General features: G+C 32.2%; 1 long non-coding RNA gene across 3 annotated transcripts; it reads right to left on the bottom strand.

The window, feature by feature from the left end:
* Window positions 1-1,796: 1,796 nt before the first annotated feature.
* Window positions 1,797-4,776, bottom strand: LOC129316268 (uncharacterized). Of its 3 annotated transcripts, XR_008594725.1 has the most exons (4): window positions 4,445-4,776; window positions 4,212-4,318; window positions 3,943-4,096; window positions 1,797-3,767 (listed from the first exon to the last, which is right to left on the bottom strand). It is a non-coding gene; the product is annotated as an uncharacterized LOC129316268 (long non-coding RNA). The 3 variants fall into 3 exon arrangements; XR_008594723.1 differs by having other exon boundaries at window positions 4,212-4,776; XR_008594724.1 differs by lacking the exon at window positions 4,212-4,318.
* Window positions 4,777-13,591: the final 8,815 nt, after the last annotated feature.

Raw genomic sequence — 13,591 nt, 5'->3', positions numbered from 1 at the left:
CACCGAGGAGACTAGATCTTGGGTTTCCAACAGATGCTGGGAAATGGTTTCTCTACTGAAGCAGAACTTGAAGGTGTCAAAGCTGGACTTCAGCTGTGTGAGGAACGAAATTTGTGCAAGATTAAAGTTCATACAGATTCACTTGAAGGGATTAAATTCATCATGCAGGACCGCACACCATGTCACGCGCTAATGCCAATTGTTAGTCAGATAAGGAAGCTACTTTATCAGCTGTATGAGGTAGAGATCATTTTCACTGGCCAAATTCTTGAGGCTTTTATAGAATATACCTGGGGCTTGAGGTTTTCTTTCTTTTCTTTTCTTGTTTTTTTTTCCTTTCTTTTCTTTTCTTGTTTTTTTTTTTAATACTTCTTCAGGCTTGAGCTTTTGATTGTAAAAAGAATGGGAAAAAAAAAAAAACTTCTGAATCCCAGCTTTTGATTGTCCTGGCGCGCTGGCGTGGATTCCTTGAGGCTTGAGCTTTGCTTTTTTTGTGTTTTTAATTGTCCTTTTCCTAATGTGTGACATGTTTTTCCCGTGGGTTGTGGTCTTCAATTCCATCGATACCTAGCATCTTGTTCTTTTTATTTGTTTTTATAATAATGCATAATGATAAATTATTTCATTCATTCCTTCTCTTTAAAAGCATTGAAAACCAAATCAATCAAGACACTAATTAGAATATTTAATAGTTAAAATTGTATTGTAATCAAATTAGTCACAAAATATTTTATTAATATCAAGATATTGGTTTAACAATTTTTTTTTGTTCAACTAGACCGATTGATATGAATTTTCATAATATGCTATAATTATTCCTTCTCATCTTATGTACAAGCCATAAAAAGAAACAAAACGGTCATCTTATGTACAAGCCATAATTACATTGGTTGTAATAAGAACTAATGTAAAAAGTTTATTTTTAACATCGGTTTCAACTAGAATTGGTGTGCAAAATTATCTTTTAAAACAAACAAAATGGTCATTAAAAAGACCCTATTTTATTATCATTACATAAATTTTAATAAATTCTATAATAAATACAATAAATTCTAATATTTCAATAAGTTTAATGATATTTTCAACATTTAGAATACAATAAATTTATAATGAAAAGGAAGAACAATAAACCAATAAATAATTTCATTGCTTGGATTGTCTATTTCATCCTCAATCTTTCCTATTTGGAGTACAATAATGAAAGAACAATAAGATTATTAACTGACTTTCAGAAAATGAACATTCTATTATGAAGCGCCAGTACAATATCATCTTCATACTATTAGGCACTTCAAAAATGAATTTGAATCTGGACATTTAAAAAGAAGCATGGAATAAAAAGAAAAGGCAATTTTGAAATACAATATATTAGCTTCAAAATGACCAAAAGGAGAATGAAAGCTTCTGGCTTATTCATTAATAGTAGATGGACTAACGGAGAAGTAGAATGACAAGTGGAAAGCTTTACTGATGCGAAATGATTGAGCTCAAGATTCCCACGACTGCAGCTATAATATATTAATATAAAGGATTTAGAGGGGCAGAAATTTTTTTTTTTAAAAAAAAGAGAAACTATAAAAATTACCTTCACCCATTGTGTGCAAACATTAAAAAGTAAACAATTTATACTTCTCAATTCCAATAAACGTATGAGAGGGTTCATGAATGTTATATTATTCGTGAAATGATCAAAATTAAAATTCACCCTTCTTAGAAATTAAAACAGCATCAGAAATATCAAAAAGCAAAAAAAACTAATCTGAGATATTTCCTTACTTTTGGACCCACTTAACAAGTCACAGCATATATGTATATATATTCATCTTTCATAATTAATCATGTACCAGTGCCAGTTTATTTTCTGTAAAAGCTATATATAGGAGTACATGATTAAAAAAATCAGAAAGTGATTCAAAGATCAACCACAGCTATATTAGTAAGCTTGAAGTGATACAAGTAAATTTACCCAACACTCCTAGTCCTTGCTTTTCTGTCGTATCTCTTTTTCATTCACATATACACATCTGAATAGGCCAAGATTCTTAAACAAACACAAAATAATGAATACTTGTTAAGTGATAGAACAGAAATGTACAACTACCACTAAGTGCAGGCTTCTCCCAAAGGGACACCACCAAAATGCCTAATTCCAAGTCCTTTGTTCTAGTCTTCTTTAGCTTTTTTTTCCTTTTTCTCAGTGAAGCAGCTCTAATTTACAGTTCTTATTGCTGAACAGATTCCATCAAATACAAACCAAATACACAATAATGCAACAAAATAAAACCAGTAGTCCTTTCTTATTCTTTTGGCAAGAATGTAAAGGCGATAGATCCAACACCCAAAACATCCAATCAAAGCTGTAGTTGTTAAAGCTTGAATTGAATGCGAATATACGCACAAGCCATTGGGAAAAAGGGAAAAAAACACAAACCCAGCATGCTAAATAGGAATAAAACAAATCAAGTGAGATAACATATGACGCATATATATTCAGAGAACAACCATTCTAAAGCGGATTATTCATTAATTCAAGGATATATATGAAGGATTCGTGCATCCTAAATTAGAGAGCAACCATTCTAAATCTCCTAAATCAAATAGGGCATTTAACCCATAGAACATTACCTCTCTTCTCTTGGCAAGAATGGAGGAATACAAGCAAAATATCGAAGAAAGAGCATCAACGAAGGTCAACAAGTTTAGGGCACAGCGAATAGGAGCACCGTGGGTTAACGACGATGAGGAGGCATTGATGACAGAGGAGTGAACGGACAACAGCGGCAAACAAGGAGGCATGGAGGGGAGATCAGAGATTGCAATAGCAACAGCTGATGAGTTTAGAATAGAGAGGTTGAAGATGTTGGAGGCTAGAGTAGATGAGGGGTTCGATGAGTTATCTATTGACGATCTAGGGTTCAGTAGTGAGACCTTGAGAGTGATGATGGAGATCAGTGAATGCAAGGGAACTTTTAAAAGACTTTTTATGTTGGTTCCTTAAGGAACCGGTGTATAAAGTAATAAATTCTTAAAATTTTTAAAATTTTAATCACTTTTTACAAATTCTTAAAATTTTTAAAATTTTAATCACTTTTTACATCAGTTTACTAAGCAACCAATGTATAAAATATTACTTTTTAGGAATCGATGTAAAAAAAAACTTTCTATATCAATTCAAATTGATAATTAAAAAATTGCTACCTTCTTGATTTTCTATATCATTTGCCAAACAACCTATGTAAAAAGTCTCCCCATAAAAAGTCAAATTTGTACTAGTGAGTTACAAGTTATGAAATTTGTGGAGGGTATTGTAATTTCTACATTTTTAGTATTGAATTTTCCCATAACAAGATAAACGTACGAGCTTCTTATCATGCTAAAACGAAAAATATGTAACAATCTATATTGGGTCAAAGAAAGTATACCTTCTACTTTTTGGCCAGGAGCAGTTGTTCCCTTATTAGAGTATTTTCATTTACCTTCTTCTTGTCAGCATGAAAATGATAGAAGTTAGAGAATTAAGCAGATGAATATGTGAGTTTGCTCGCCAAGCACACTCAATAATCCATCTTCAGAGTGGGAGATACAGTACTAGTGATGACCTTATATTAAAAAGGGGAAAAAAACAAAGAAAAAGAGGGAGGAATAGTTCTTAATTCTTACCTTACTCGTGATTGTTGTATATAAACTAATAATCAGAGAGATCATTGCGAACAAGTTGGACGGAGTTATTGGGGAGAATTGTTATATACAGAGCCTTTAATTTGTGTCTGAAAGGAAAAAAAATTAACATTACACGGTTGTGTAGATCTACAAGAGGAATTCACAGAAATTACATGATAATTAAAAGAATAATGAAAATGTTTAATCCATTTGTTTTCTGGTGAAAACATGACCAATATTGACTTGATTGATTAAGAGCTTAGTGAACTCTATCATATATACCTTGTTTCTGCGTTGAAAATATATCTCCATCTGGTGGATCTGCTTCGTTGCTCTGGCGGGACTCATGTTTTGCTTTCTGATCAGCTGGTTTCATCTGCGTTTAGACCTCGCCAAGTTTAGTGCCATCGGACTTGTATTTCGCTTCTCGCCTTCTCTGTGTTGAAGAAACCGAAGCTTATTATTGTGATTTTCAAGGAATTAAAATGGTACTCTCATCCAACTTTCTTGGTCAAGTCAACCATTTTTTTTTTTTGGGAAATAGATGTTACCTTCATTTCTATCTTGTTGGCCAGAAAACTACTATTCCTACCTGCCAACTTGGGCGGAACGGAATGGAAGTTCAGATACAGACTGTGCCACAGAATCCCAAAGCGAGCTAAACAAAATGTTTTGAAGGGATCTATATTATCTAGTCGTGAGATACACAGTTTCTTGTATACATATGTACAGAAACAAAAGCCCGGCTTCGGAGATACTAAATCGAGGACTGGTAACCACGCACCTTTGACGCTCAGCCTCCGCTGCTACAGGACCTCAGGCTCAAACATGGTCACAGATCTGGAATCCCCGACAACAGTGCCCCGCTGCTCCAGCCATTAATCAGTAGCGAAGCTAGTCTCAAGAAAATCTCTCCGGTCGCTATGTACGGCAAACGATTTTCTCTCGGAGGGAGGAGAACGAGAATTGGTGGAGTTTTGGAGCTATGAAAGAGATGGAAATTAGGGTTAGGGGAGGAAAAGTGAAGAGAAGAAGGAAGAAGCTGCCATGAAGGAAGGGGGGAGAGAGGTGGGGGGGGGGGGCGGCTCCTCCTTCGGCTTCTTCGCGAGCATGTCTTTGTTACCGTGACTAGTGATGAGAGGAGAGAGAAGAAAAGCATATTGCTCACGGTTTGTGAAACTGAATGAAATCGATGACAAAAATAAGGTTCTATGATTTTTCTAAATCTTAAACGGTAATATTATAATATGTTTTGTGCGCACTCAAATCCCACACCATCGTTGTTTGCATCCCTCTCTTTGGGATTTACAAGTTAATATCAATATAATATATTTTTTGTTTGAGAAATTTAAAAAAATTGTGGTTTATTTCTTTTCAACTAATATGTATGAATTAACATAATTTATGTACATAAATAATTACATAATCTCTTTAGATCCCGTAATAATGTTTAATTAAAATAATACAAAACCTCTGCATTTTGAAAACAAGTTAGGAACATTTAAAAAAAAAAAAAAACTCTTGTATCAGCAACAATAGAAATAGATTTCTTTTGAATTGATTTTTAGGTAGATAAGCAAATTATCTTAAAACTTTATGAGTAACACCATGCATTTGAACTTATTTATTGTATAAATTATTCATTTAACTTTTGAAACAGTACAATTCGGCTCCTATTGTTAACAAAAGTAAACTTTAAACTGTTAGTTAATTGAAAAATGACAAAAAAATATCTTAAAAATTACAAAAGGGACCCAAAAAAATCATGCCTAAGGACTTAAAAATTATAGACAATGACTCAAAAAATTACAAAAAAGTACCTAAAATTTTTGTCATGATTATAAAATGTATATTATTAAATTTTTATTGCAAGTTTTTTTTTATCTTCTATTAAAATTGGTGAGAAAAAGTATATTATTAAAACACAGATATTTAATAGCCCAAAATTAAAAGTTTATTAAATTTTTAAACAGAATTTTAATAAGTTTTAGGAATATTTTTTTGTTTCGGTAAAATGTGTTAAAAATAATAATAAAAGAAGCATTTACTTTGGATGGAACGTTGGTGATTCAAGAAGTGTGTTGGAGAAAAGTATGGATGGATGATTGAAGAGCAATTATTGGATGCAAGTTCAGAACAGGAATATTATCCAATTTGCACGTATTTTATAATAATATCACAAGTATTTATATAAGAAGAGAGAGTATTTGTTTTATTTAATTCAAAACACACGGGTGTAACGTGGCAGGAACTGGTGTCCGATCCAAGACCAAGTCGGAGGCTTGAGAATGATAATTTTGGTAGAGTTTGAGTATTTTTTAGGATGGTGGCTCCAAGTTACGAGATATGTGATTCAAAGCTGATTCATGAAAATTCCAGCACATGTTGTTGGCGTTCTGGGGATCCCAAACATTTCTGCGATTGCCCTTTCTTTAAGAAATAATTTCAGTAATGAAATTGATCAATGAAAATTGATTCTCAAAAAATTATTAAAAATTGATTCTGATGCAAATATATTATTTGACAATATTTTAATGAATTTGATGTAAGTGTGTCAGATTTGTCAATACTCCCTTCAGAGCCTTTTATAAGTTACTCCCACCAATCTCCCAAATATCAATGTAAAAAAATTAAATGAAATAAAAGTATATAAAATTTTAAAAATGCTCCTATGTAAAAAAAAAAAGAATGACAGTTAAGTCTCAAAACAGTGAGTTAATACCAGTTATGTTCTTGACAATTTTTTTTTTAAAGTAAGTTGAAAATATCAATCCAAATTATTATAAAATTGGGAGTTTCAATTACAGATAAATATTTAAATATCAAATTTAACTTTTAGATTGTAACATAAATTTCTGTTTGTAACTATTTAAATTGATATTTATAATTTATTTTGTAAAAAAAATTATTAGGGACTAAACCAGTATTAATTTACTGTTTTGTGACCTAACTGTCATTCTCTCTATAAAAAATTCAAAAAGTAATGTCACATTTCTTTTTAAATATTACCTAAAAATTGCATCTTAACTTATAAATAAGATTAAATAGATCTTTTAGAATGTATTTTATAAATGGTACTGAAGCAACTCATTGGATAGGAGAAGTAAGGGGTACAATGCCGAAAACGGTGTGTTTTGATCTACACATGAGATATGGAACATATAAGTATACTATATTTACTTTTTTGAGAATGTTTTTACTTTTTACATACACCTTCCTCACTTGTTGTTACTTTTTAGGACTTACAAACACACTCAACCCTCCATATCATTTGAAGTTAGAATTCACAACTTTCTTTTTTTAAGTGGATGTGAAGTGTTGTTAAGCCAAGACTTAGGAAGATTTTAGGAATTCTTTAAATATATATTAGGATTAAAAATAATCTTAAATGGCAAATTGGCCCCTAAAGTTTGGGTCTATAAGCATCTGAGACCCTAAACTCAATTTTAATATAATATTTATTTTTAAATTTTGAAAATGGCACAATATGATCCTTATTGTTAACAAAGTTAACTTTGACAAGTAATTAACATGAAAATAATATAAAAGGATGTCAAAAATTATAGAAAAGTTACATTGAGGGACCTAAAAATTATAGATAATGACTCAAAAAATTACAAAAATGGATCAAGAAAATTTTATTGCATCCATTTGTGTAATTTCAAAGTCCCTTTTTGTCATTTTCTTGTCAACAAGTGATTAAAATTAACTTTTGTTAATAATAGAACCAAATTGTATGGTTTTTAAAAGTTGAAAGGGAACATTACAATAAAAATGAGTTTAAGAGTCCCTAGCATTACAACAAAAAGGGAACATTGCCCAATTTCTTTAGATCCCCTAAAAATATTAATGAAAAAAAATACAAAACCTCTAGATTTTGAATACAAGCTAGGAATATTTTTGAAAGAAAATACTTCAATACCAGCAACAATAGAAATGGATTTATTTTGATTCATAGCCGATGCATGCGAATTCCAGCGCATGTGGTTGGGATTCTGGGGATCCTAAACATTTCTAGATTGCTCTTTCCTTTATATATATATATATATATATATATGGAAAAAAGCAAAATCACTAGTGTTTATAATTTTATCAAATTTTGTTTTCAGTCTCGTTAATTTTTTCAGTATTTTCAATCCTTATAAAAATTGAAAACATTTAAACTATAGGTATTTGAGAAATAAATGTTATTCAATCTTGTTCAAACTATAAGAGATTGAAAATATTAAAAAATTATAAAAATTAAAAATAAAACTCAATGAAATTATAAAAATTGATGTTTATGTTTTCAGATATATGCATGTATATATGTATAAGCCTAATTTTTATCCACTGGACCAAGAGGAAGGCCCAAATGCTGAAGAAGACCAGAACGAACAGACTATTGGGCAGAGACGTAGTGGACAACTGCAGAAGCCCACGTGGAAGATTCGAGAGTTAGGGAACCAGGAATGGAGGAAAGGAGTGGGGCATAGTGATGACAAATAGAATCTTTCTCATGATTGAGTGAAAAATATATGTGTTTAAGACTTTAAATTAAAATGTAAATAGTGACAAATAAAATTTTATATAGGGCCACAACCGAAATTTTTGCGAGAAGAGGAGGGGCAAGAGTATTTTTCTTTTTATTATTTTTTATTCTTTAAAGAAGAGTGGGTGGTAAAAGTAGGTCCGTCATTGTGGTCCAATGCTCCCTCACTCTGCATGTGCGTATCATATCCAATGTTACTTCTTACACTCAAATCGTCATCTTCTCTCTTTTCTCTTCTCTCTTCTCTTCTTATCAGTTTCGAGCTCCAGCTTCGGCTTCCCTCGCCCATTTCTTCTTACTTACCAGCTTCACTGCTCTGCATAGACGTTCAATATAAAATTCTCTCTCTCTCTCTCCTTTTGCCGAATCCATTCCTGTAATTGACTGCCAGAGATGGCGCATCAAGCAGCTGAAGCGCTAACTAACGTCGTCGTTTGTGATAATCATCGTCAACTCAGTCGTGGCATCGCTGAGGAAGCTATGCACGTGGTTGTTGCCGCCGCCGCCATCACCGGAATGTGAGAACGAGAATGATCTGTACGGTATGAAAGTAAAATAGTCAGAGTCTGCCGCCGGTGAGTTTTCTTGCTGAAGAAATGGCTGGTTTAGTTATTAGATTCACTTTTCGTATGCACAGCTAAGAGCTTAAACCCTTTGCTTTCACCATTTTTTTTTTTAATCGGGGAGATTTGCAGCCATCTTTTGTCGGGTTTTGTTTCCTCTGCGTCCTGTGATAATGGTGTTGGTTTCCTCTCTCTCCGGTGGTCACCACCGGCTGCTTGGGTGTTCCATTGGTGGGCTAGGGCTCAGCAAACTTGATTTATATATGCATAAATGTTGAGGGAATTATTATTTATCACTGCTTTAATTTGTTTCAAAGCCTCCATCTAAGATTTGCTTGTCATAGTTAGTTTAGAGTATTTTCATTTACCTTGTTCTTGTCACCATGAAAATGATGGGAGCTAGAGAATTAAGATGAATATGTGATTTTGCTGGACAAGCACACTCAATAATCCATCTTCATGGTGGGAGATACAGTGATGACCTTATATTAAAAAGAAACAATAAACAAAGAAAATGATGGAAGAATAGTTCTTAATTGATGGAAGAATAGTTCTTAATTCTTACCTTACTCGTGATTATTGTAGATAAACTAATAATTAGAGAGATCATTGCAAACAAGTTGGACTGAGTTACTGGCAGACTTGTTATACTATATATATATATATAGCCTTTAATTTGTGTCTGAAAGCAAAAAATTAACAGTACATGGTTGCGTATCTACAAGAGGATTTCACATAAATTACATGATAATTAAAAGAATGATGAAAATGTTCAATCCATTTGCTTTCTGGTGAAAACATGACTATTATTGACTTGATTGATTAAGAGCTTGGTGAACTCTAACATATAAACCTTGTTTCTGCGTTGAAAATATCCATCTGATAATGGATCTGCTTCGTTGCAGTGGAACTCATGTTTTCCGTCTTGTTCTTCGGCTTCTTGCCTTCCTCCTGAGGATGTCTTCGTTATCACTGTGATTGGTGATAGGAGGAAGAAGCAGCAGTCTGCGATCGATGAACGAAAATATGAATGAATGAAATAGTATGTCCTTTTCCTTTTTTATTTTTTGGTGGCTCTTAAGTCTTACTCTTGCTAGCGCTTAGGATTTCGGGTTTTTTAAAATAATTTATTTTATATGTTTACCAATTAACGTGTCTACTTAATTATTAACAATTATAAAGCTAAAATAGAGAATGGAGAGGATTGCAGAAACAATGAAATGCAAACAACGGCATTCAATTTCTTAAAAAAAAAAAGAATATAATTCTATCTTGTGACGTTGGGTTGCCTTGAAAAAAAAAAACAAAGATAATGAACAAAGATAAAATAAATTTTTTTTGCCAAATAAAATAAAATTAATTTAAATGATGAATTCCATTACTAGTAATCAGCGCTTCTTAAAAAATTAAAAATTAATTCTTTGAAGAATTTATAATTTGATCCAATATTTTGCGACCTTGAGTTGCCTTAAAATAAAAAAAAAAAAACAAAGGAGGATGCGTGACGTTGGCAAGTTTCATAGAAACTTTATGGGACATAAAATAAAAACCAGAGACTCGAGCCCTTCTTTGATCTTACAATATGATTGAATTATTTTATTCTAAAGAATTTCCATTGTTAATCTTTGACTTTTAATTTAGTTCATATCAAATATAAGACTTCACATATTTTTAAAAATACTCAGGAAACTCAAATTTATTTTTTCGTTGCCTGTGTGTAACAATCGAAAACATTTAATGCATCGAATGGATTAATGGATTAAACTAGTTGAGGTCTAAGCCAGACTCTAATTTTCCTTTTCCTTTTTTTTTTTTGCGAAATAGTTCAGATTAAATATATATCATGAATGGTGTGGTCTCAAGTTAATGATTATATGAACATTGCATTATCTTAATAACGAGATTGGAAATAATGAGCATCCTAATATGGTTAACAGCTTTGAAACTAATCGAAAGTAGATTAATTTTCCAAACAGGCACAGGAATAGTAGGTTTCAAAACGTGCTGAGAAGAAAAAAACAATGAGGTACACGGAATCGATAGTGACCTTCATATATCAAAAACTTCAAAACATGATTTGGAATGAATGCAGAGATGGCACAGGAATGCTTGTGAACAACCTCAGTATATGGCAGTCAGGTTGCACTTCTTTTAATCTTCAACGATAATAACAAGTCTTATTTTACTAAATAGAGGTACCTACAGCCTACATGTGTGGTTCTTTTAATATCCAACATCACACACACACACTCTCTCTCTCAATGAGAATAAGAAGATATGGGATACTGGCCAAAAAAAGAATTCGAAGAAGAGATAGATATATTTAAACTTAATAATATAGGATATAATTTTAATATATATTCAATTAATATAAAAATAACATATACTAAAATTAGTTTCTAAAGAACTAGTATATTTTTATAATCAATATGACAGAGAACTATGCATACATACATACATCATATATCATATGTGTTTCATGTTTTTTTTTTAAAAATATAAATGGAGTCAACCATACTTTTTTTTTATGTGTTGGGGGCAAAATAAAATTATTTTTTAGAGGGGACAAGTGACTATTTTTAAGGCAATTATGTGTAACTTTCTTTCTCTAAATGCAATATTAACTTTTTGTTAGTGCAGGCACTTGCCTCCATTACGATACAAGTAAGTGCGTCCTTGAGTTTGTCTGTGCCTATAAGGGGTTAAAAGGAAAGGGGCCACTTTACTTTGGGGGGCAGATGCACCTCCAGAGTTACATTATGATTCCCTCATCTTGTCAATTGAACAATCTTCGAATTATGTATTTCATATCAAATATAAAACTTCAAATATTTTTAGAAGTACTCGGTATATCGAGAGATTCAAATTCATTTGTTTGGTGTAATAACAATCGAAGACATTTAATACGTAAATGGATTAATGGATTCAAGTAGTTGATGGCTAGGCCAGATTCTCTCGCTGTTTTTTTTTTTTTTAAATTAGTTATATTGCATTATGTCCACCATTTCTAAAAACCTTTTTCTCCCGTTATATTTTAGCAGGTTGTTTCTTGACAATGATGTTTGGTGGTCCCTACGGGATGGTAGATGAGCATGGAATTTGTGATAAATACACCATTATATATGCAAGAAAATGTTAGACCCTGCACATTGAGTATGCTTAAAGATAATGTATTTTACTAAAATATAGCTTAAGTTATGATCTATTTTTTAATTTTTTAAAGGGAGAATGACAATTAAGAACCTACTAAAAACATTAATCCTAATTACAGACCGTAAAATTTTAAAATTAGAGTTAAGGACCATGGTCCTTAATTGTGATAAAAAAATAATTTGTGAGGTGGGATTCACTAACGCGACTTAGGAATTCACTAATTCAACTTAAGAAAATTACTAACATATATTGTGAAAATATGAAACCCCACTTGGAAATGGAATGTTTAACAAAAAGCGCCACTTGAGAATTCACTAACTAGACTTGAAAAAATTTCTAACGTATATTATGAAAAAATAAAACCTCACTTGAGAATCATTAATAAAAAGTGACTTATCCAAATTGGTGTTTTTTATTAAACAATCGATTCCCAAGTGAAGTTTCATGTTTTCACAATATACGTTAGAAATTTTTTCAAGTCTAGTTAGTGAATTGCTAAGTGGCGCTTTTTGTTAAACATTCCATTTCTAAGTGGGGTTTCATGTTTTCACAATATACGTTACAAATTTTCTCAAGTTGGGTTAGTGAATTCCCAAGTGTCAATACTGAATTTCACCTCACAAATTACATTTTTTTAATCACAATTAAGGATCATAGTCCTTAATTAGGATTTCAAAATTTCATGATCCGCAATTAGGATTAATGTTCTTACCAGGTCCTTAATTGTCATTCTCCCTTTTTTAAATGTGGGACTTTTTTGTTTTTTTGTTTTTTAAAGTGCAGGGCGGCAATAGTAATGAAACGGGGCACAAACAAGCCCATAGCATCCTCTTACAGTATCTCCTGCAACTCATCAAGAGGATCAATCAAAGCTTGAAATCCCCTCTCTCTACCTAAACTCCAATTAGCCAAAAAATCGTCACAAGTATTTCCTTCTTTATAAGTATGAACAATTTGTAAATCTCAACCTGGATCAATGAGGTTGGCTATACACTTCACAATCCTTTTCTCTTCCCCATTTACATACAAATCTCGTGAAATAATCACAACAGCAAGAGAATCAGATTCAACAGCAATTTTACAGAGACTTAAAAGTCTCAACAGCTACAATCTTGATCGTATTGCCCATAGCTCTAACTCGAATGTAAAGCCGAATCCCACTGTGACAAAAACCCCTAATCCAGATTCCCACATCATCCCTTATCAATCCTCCACACCCAATCTCCCCTGGACACCCATTAGCGAAGCCATCAATATTTAATTTGACCCAACTAGAAATAGGCCTTACCCAAGCAATATTCCTCCAAACCTTCCTCTCACAGACCAATCCCTCACCATCATAAGCATGTCTCACTTTATCCTCATATTTTAGAATAGCATGAACTGAAATATCATTCCTATCAAAACTAGTATCAAACATCCTTTTGTTTCACCAGTGCTAAAGAAACCAACAAGTAATGCCAAAAATTTTGCTCCAAACACCAGCCCCTTTCAAATTCTAAATTAACCATACATCCTTATTACAGTTAAAGAAAGCATCTTTGTCATAGATGTGTGACTTTTTCATCTCTGATGTTTCTCCTAAAACTTTTTTCTCAAATTTTCTTCTTTTGGCTTGGACTTGTACTTTTTTAAGTCCCAAAAACTTTAAGTCTATTCAATTTCTTCCTCCTCCTTTTCTCTC

This window comes from Prosopis cineraria, unplaced genomic scaffold (genome assembly GCF_029017545.1).
Source record: "Prosopis cineraria cultivar Desert tree isolate PC_DT_omini unplaced genomic scaffold, ASM2901754v1 PC7, whole genome shotgun sequence".
NCBI lineage: Eukaryota > Viridiplantae > Streptophyta > Magnoliopsida > Fabales > Fabaceae > Prosopis > Prosopis cineraria.
This window is presented reverse-complemented; position numbering and strand designations above follow the sequence as displayed.